This window comes from Micromys minutus (assembly GCF_963924665.1).
Source record: "Micromys minutus genome assembly, chromosome: 11".
Classification (NCBI taxonomy): Eukaryota; Metazoa; Chordata; class Mammalia; order Rodentia; family Muridae; genus Micromys; species Micromys minutus.
This window is the reverse complement of record NC_137980.1, coordinates 22573622-22580782: the sequence shown is the minus strand read 5'-3', so window position 1 is coordinate 22580782 and position 7161 is coordinate 22573622.

Here is a 7161-nt window from a genome sequence, read left to right as displayed (position 1 = left end):
TACATTTCCCTTCAAGAGGGTAAAAATATCAGGGCAAAATCACAATCAAATGCAAAATCAATTTCTAATCATCCAATATATGGGATCCAATTATGAACTTCTGGGCTCCTCCAAGGGTTTGGGTCACTTCTCCATCTCTGCCCTTTGCAGCACACACCTTGTCTTCTAGGCTCCGGCTGCCTGTCCTCTACTGCCACTGTTGACCTTGGTGGTCATCTCATGGTAGTGGTATCTCCAAAACACTACTGTCAGTCCTGGGGCACTGATTGCAGCTGAGGCTGCACCTTCACCAATGGCCTTCCCAAGTGCCGAGCCTCAGGTACTCTTCATGACCCCTTCATTCCGTAACAACCTGTTCCACTTGGGTGACTCTTAAACATTAACAAGTTCAGCCACAACACTAGGTACAACCTTGGCTATCTCTGGAACTCAGAAAAACATTTCCCAGAAGATTTAACCTCAATGATGCTGGTCTCTTCTTTTTCACCCCTAATTTCTTTTTTTTCTATCTTTTTAAATTTTATTTTAAAAAGCAAAGATTAAAAAAAAGAACAAAAAAAATTTAAACATTTTTGCATAAATGTATACAAATACATTTTTGTCAGTGTTTGGTTTTTTTTAACAACTTTATTTGAAAAAACAAAGATAAATGTACAGACTTTAAGCATTTTTTGTATAAAAGTATACAATACATTTTGGTCGGTACTTGGTTTTTTTTATAAAGGTTTGACAGTGTGATTAAGATCTTACTAGTTACAATGAGCATAATGTACATGTAAAACAAGATGTAACCTGGAAATAGTCAAAGTTTTCTTGGTGTGTACAGAATTTTTTTTTTACAATGAGCAAACATTACATGTAATACAGGGTGTAACCCGAAATTTGTCAATGTGTTCTTGGTGGGTAAGGATTAAGCAAAACTTTTTTTTTTTGTTTTGTTTTGTTTTCATTTTTTCTTGAACTTCACACAGTATGTGAGTTGTTTCTGGGGCAGTGCAAGCCTCTGGGGTTAGCATCCGACTATCAGTGACTGCATATTATGTCTGTTCTTTTGTGACTGGGTTATCTCACTCAGGATAATATTCTCTAGATGCAGCCATTTTCTTAAGAATTTGGTTAAGTCATTGTTTCTTATGGCTGAGTAGTATTCCATTGTGTAAATGTACCAAAATTTTTGTATCTATTCATCTACAGAACGACATCTGGGTTCTTTCCAGCTTCTGGCTATTATAAATAGAGCTGCTATGAACATTGTGGTGCATGTATCTTTGTTGTATATTGGAGTGTCTATGGGGTATATGCCCAGAAGTGGAATAGCTGTGTCTTCAGGTAGTACTATGTCCAATTTTCTGAGGAATCGCCAGACTGATTTCCAGAGTGGTTGTATCAGTTTACAACCCCACCAGTAGTGGAGAAGTGTTCCTCTTTCTACGCAACCTTGTAAGCATCTGTTGTCATCTGTGTTTTGGATCTTGGTCAATCTGACTGGTGTAAGGTGGAATCTCTGGGTTGTTTTGATTTGCATTTCTGTGACGGCTAAGGATATCGAGCATGTCCTCACGTTTTTTAGCCATTCGATATTCCTCAATTGAGAATGTTTTGTTTAACTCTGTACTCCATTTTTAATAGGGTTGTTTGATTCTCTGGTGCTTAAGTTCTTTGTATACCTTGGATATTAGGCCTCTATCTGATGTGGAGTTGGTAAAGATCTTTTCCCATTCTGTTGGCTGCCGTTTTGTTTTTTGACAATGTCCTTGGCCTTACAGAAACTTTGCAATCTAATTAAGTCTCTTTTGTTAATCTTTGACCTTAGAGCTTGAGCCACTGGTGTTTTGTTCAGAAAATTTTCTCCTGTGCCTATGTGTTCTAAGGTTTTTCCTACTTTCTCCGCTAATAGTTTCAGTGTATCTGGTTTAATGTGGAGATCTTTGATCCACTTACACTTGAGCTTTGTACAAGGAGATAAGAAAGGGTCTATTTTCATTTTTCTGTATGCTGAGTGCCAGTTGGACCAACACCATTTGTTGAATAGGTTGTCCTTTTTCCATTGAATGTTTACAGATCCTTTGTCAAAGATCAGGTGACCATATACAGAAGGGCTCATTTCTGGATCTTCTATTCTATTCCATTGATCCACATGCCTATTTCTGTACCAGTACCATGCAGTTTTCAGCACAATTGCCTTGGAATATAGCTTGAGGTAAGGGATAGGAATTTCCGCAGATGTTTTCTTGTTGTTGAGGATGGATTTTGCTATTCTGGGTCTTTTGTTGTTCCATATGAAATTGCACATTGATATTTCCAACTCAATGAAGAAATGGGTTGGAATTTTGATGGGGATTGCATTGAATCTGTAGAGTTCTTTTGGTAGGATGTCCATTTTTAAAATGTTGATCCTTACAATCCATGAGCATGGGAGATCTTTCCATTTTCTGAGATCTTTCTCAATTTCCTTCTTTAGCGGTTTGAAGTTATTGTCATACAGGTCCTTCACTTGCTTAGTTAGAGTCACACCAAGGTATTTCATAGTTTTTGTGACTATTGTGAAGGGTACCTTTTCCATAATTTCTTTTCCACCTGTTTGTCCTTTGAGTATAGGAAGGCTACTGATTTGTTTGAGTTAATTTTGTATCCCGCCGTTTTGCTGAACTGGTTTATCAGCTGTAGGAGTTCTCTGGTGGAACTTTTGAGGTCACTTAAGTACACTATCATGTCATCTGCAAAGAATGATGTTTTTACCTCTTCCTTTTCAATTTGTATCCCCTTGATCTCCTTTTGCTGTCTAATTACTCCAGCCAGGACTTCCAGTACTATGTTGAATAGGTAGGGGAAGAGTGGGCAGCCTTGTCAAGTTTCTGATTTTAGTCGGATTGCTTCAAGTTTCCCACAGTTAAGTTTGATGTTGGCTGTTTGTTTGCTGTATATTGCTTTTATTATGTTTAGGTATGAACCTTGGATTCCTGTTCTTTCCAGGACTTTAAACATGAAGGGGTGTTGAATTTTGTCAAATGCTTTCTCTACATATAGTGATATGAACATGTGATTTTGTTCTTTGAGTTTCTTTATATGTTGGATTACATTGATGGATTTCCTAATATTAAACCATCCCTGCATACCAGGGATGAAGCCTACTTGGACATGGTGAATGATTGTTTTGATGTGTTCTTGGATTCTGTTTGCAAGGATTTTGTTGAGTATTTTTGCATCAATGTTCATAAGTGAGATTGGTCTGAAGTTCTCTTTCCTTGTAGGGTCTTTGTGTGTTTTAGGAATGAGGATTATTGTGGCCTCAAAAAATGAAATAGGTAGTATTCCATCTGATTCTATCCTTTGGAAGAGTTTGGAGAGTATTGGTGTTATGTCCACAATAAATGTCTAATAAAATTCTGCACTGAACCCATCTGGACCTGAGATTTTTTTGGTTGGGAGGTTTTGATGACTTCTCTATTTCTTTAGGTGTTATGGTATTATTTAGATGGTTTACTTGGTCTTGGTTTAACTTTAGGATCTTGTATCTGTCTAGTAATTCATCCATTTCCTCCAGATTTTCCAACTTTGAGGAGTATAGGCTTTTGTAGTAGGATCTGATGATTTCTTGAATTTCCTCAGTTTCAGTTGTTAAGTCTCCACTTTCCTTTCTGATTTTGTTAATTTGTATACTCTCTCTTTGCCCTCTAGTTAGTCTGGCTAGGGGTTTATCAATCTTGTAGATTTTCTCAAAAAACCAGCTCCAGGTTTTGTTGATTTTTCAATGGTTCTTTTGTTTCTATTTGGTCTATCTGCCCTAATTTTGATTATTTGTTGCAGTCTACTCCTCTTGGGTGTATGTGCTTCCTTTTGTTCTAGGGCTTTTAGCTGTGCTGTCAAGTTGCTGATGTATGCTCTCTCCAGTTTCTTTTTGGAAGCACTTAGTGCTATGAGTTTTTCTCTCAGTACTGCTTACATTGCATCCCATAGGTTTGGGTATGTTGTGTTTTCATTTTCATTGAATTCTAGAAAATCCTTAATTTCTTTCTTTATTTCTTCTTTGACCCTGCTATCATTTAACAGAGCGTTGTCTAGTTTCCATGTGTATGTGGGATTTTTGTTGTCTTTGTTGTTGTTAAAGAACAGCCTTGGACCATGGTGATCTGAGAGGATGCATGTGAGTATTTTAATTTTCTTATATCGATTGAGGATCATTCTGTGTCAAATTATGTGGTCAATTTTCGTGTAGGTGCCATGGTCACCCCTAATTTCTTAGTGTCAGCTGACCAGCATCAATACTCCTAGTACTGCAAAGATTTTGCTTTAGTAGTTCTGGTATTATACTATTCACTGCTGATTCATCAGCTCCAGCTAACCAAAACTACAGAATCTTCACATTCAAAACAGCCACAGCCCTGATAAGTGTTTTTATCTTTCCTCTGAAATTTCAGAAGCCAGGCCTCCATAGTCTGCACTGTTTCAAACATTATCTTCCACACTTCTACAGAATATCCCACAGAGCTATTAATATCCCAATAGCTCTTTTAGCTCATAGTTCCAAAGTCCTTACACAATCCTCCCCCAAACATTGTCAGGTTGTCACAGCAATACCCTCACTTCTGTTAACCAATTTTTCTTAGTCAGGGTTTCTATTCCTGCACAAACATCATGACCAAGAAGCAAGGTGGGGAGAAAAGGGCATTCCAGCTTAAACTTCCACATTGCTGTTTATCACTAGAGGAAGTCATGACTGGAACCCAAGCAGGTCAGGAAGCAGGAACTGATGCAGATGCCATGGAAGGATGGTGCTTACTGGCTTGCTTATCTTGCTTTATTATAGAACACAGGTCTCTCTGGCCAATGATGGTAAGACGCACAATGGTCTGGGCCTTCACCCCTTGATTAGTAGTTGAGAAAATGCCTTACAGCTAGATCTCATGGAGGCATTTTTTCAACAGAGGCTCCTTGCTCTGTGATAACTCCAGCTTGTGTCAAGTTGACACAAAACCAGCCAGTACATTGAGGATATGGAATCTGAACTGACCATCCTTTGTAGCCAGGCAGGGCTTCAATGGCGGGAATGGGTTACATTTGGTTGAGCTGCTGCCCAAGGAGGTCCTAGGAGATCCTTAAACAACCCATGCTGATGCTAGGACAAAACTTGTTTCTCTTAAAACTGACAGCAGGGCCCCATTGATGAGGACAATTTCTACACAGCTCCATTGAATGTAGAGGTCAAGCATCACTGCTATGTTCTAGTCTCTTTTAGGAGAGAAGGGACTCTACAGGCTACAGAGAGACCACTTATGCCAACTACTTCCAAAGGAGGACAGCTCTCACCTTCCTTCCTATCCCTTCCATGCTGTGATGTCTTACACAGGTCCTTATTCACCACTAATTCCCTGCAAATGTCAGGGAGATAAGAAAACATTCATTATATAGTCTCACTTCCTGTTCACTGACCAGTGAGGACTCAGCCCAGAAGCAATTGCAAAACTCTTTTTCAGTCACAGAACAGCAGAGGCAGGATAAGATGTTCAAAGCAAGTCTTAACTATATAGCCAAGCCTGAGAGACAGAAGATATTGTTCTAAGCAGAAACAAATTATCAAAGCCCTTGAGGAAAAAGGAAAAATTCTTAACAACACAGAGATATTGCACAATAGAAACAAATAATAGATCAGTGATTCATTAAGAACTTAAAATTAATCCCAACATTGGCTTCTTAAAAAAATACAAATAGAAAAAGTGCATAGTTCTAGTAACTTTACAAAAGAACAGACCAATCCTTGGCATCAATAAGATATCATTTGATCTTGCTCCCTTGTGCAATGTTAGCTGCTGAGAACTGTATCCTGTCACATACAGCTATAGCCAAAGGCCTGTGTCTCAGGCCCACGGAGCTAACTTAACTATGTCAAAAAAGATTGTACACATCTCTATAAGACAGTCTCCTAATTAGAAGTTCAATATTCTTTGGCTAAACACGAACTTCCCAAACTGTATATCCACTAATCTGGTCTGTTCTCACTAATATCCATGAATTAATACATGCTGTGAGATTACAAAATCACCACACTGCCTGAATCAGAACTTTGATCATAATAGTGAACTTTCTTTTGTAATAATCTCAGGTGTAGGGATGTGGGGCTGCTAATGATTGTCTATAGTCACTGACCATGATTTGCCTTGTGCTCCAGCAGGATGGTTTGACAAGCTACAGGTTTCTGTGATGTGACATTTGGAATTCTGGAAACTTTTTGAGGGCACTTCAAGAACCCCAAAAGGCAGTGTGATGATGGTGTGTATATGCTTGGGCCAGGGAATGGCACTATTAGGAGCTATGACCTTGTAAAAGTAGGTGTGTCAGTGTGGGCATGGGTTTTAATAACTCAGTCCTAGCTGCCTAAAAATCAGTCTTCTCTTAGAGGCCTGCAAATGAAGATGTAGAAATCTCAGCTCTTCCTGCACCATGCCTTCTTGGAAGCTGCCATGCTCCTACCTTGATGATAATGGACTGAATCTCTGAACCTGTAAGCCAGCCCCAAATAAATGTCTTTATAAAAGTTTCCTTGGTCATGGCGTCTGTTCCCAGCAATAAAATCCTAAGACTGGCAGGGTGCTTGTTGGTCTTTTAGAGAGGTTGGATGTACTTTGGTGAGTAGCTTAAACAAAAGGAAAGAAATCACATTCAAGGATGTCTTTCTCTTCTATCCTTCTTTCTTTCAGATCTTGTGTTGGGGTGAAGGGGGAGGTGGTAGTGGTGGATAAAGTATGGAAAAAAGAAGAAACCACAAACTAGGAAAACCCAGCTACACTGGTTAAGGCTAAAAGAGGAGTCAGCCTAGGATGAAGTTTGTATTCCACATATGCTCTCACCCTTAAGTCTCTTTTAGGTTCAGATCCCAGGTTATAATTTGAACAATTTAAACATGGATTGGAGACTACAAGTCTAGTCACTTAGACAGATTAGAGTCTTATACAGCAAAGATATCCCCAGGATCATTTCTTAAATACACAGTTTCTTAAAACTGCTGGTCATTCTTTAGTGACAGGGTCTTGAGAAGAAGGTCACATATGGGAAACACATAGGAAAAGGAGATGATAGAATGTGTAAATGCTGGGGTGGGGGGGCTTGTATATGCTATGTTTTATGCTAAGTAAGCTTCTTAAGAATAACATCTTGGGCCCTGCC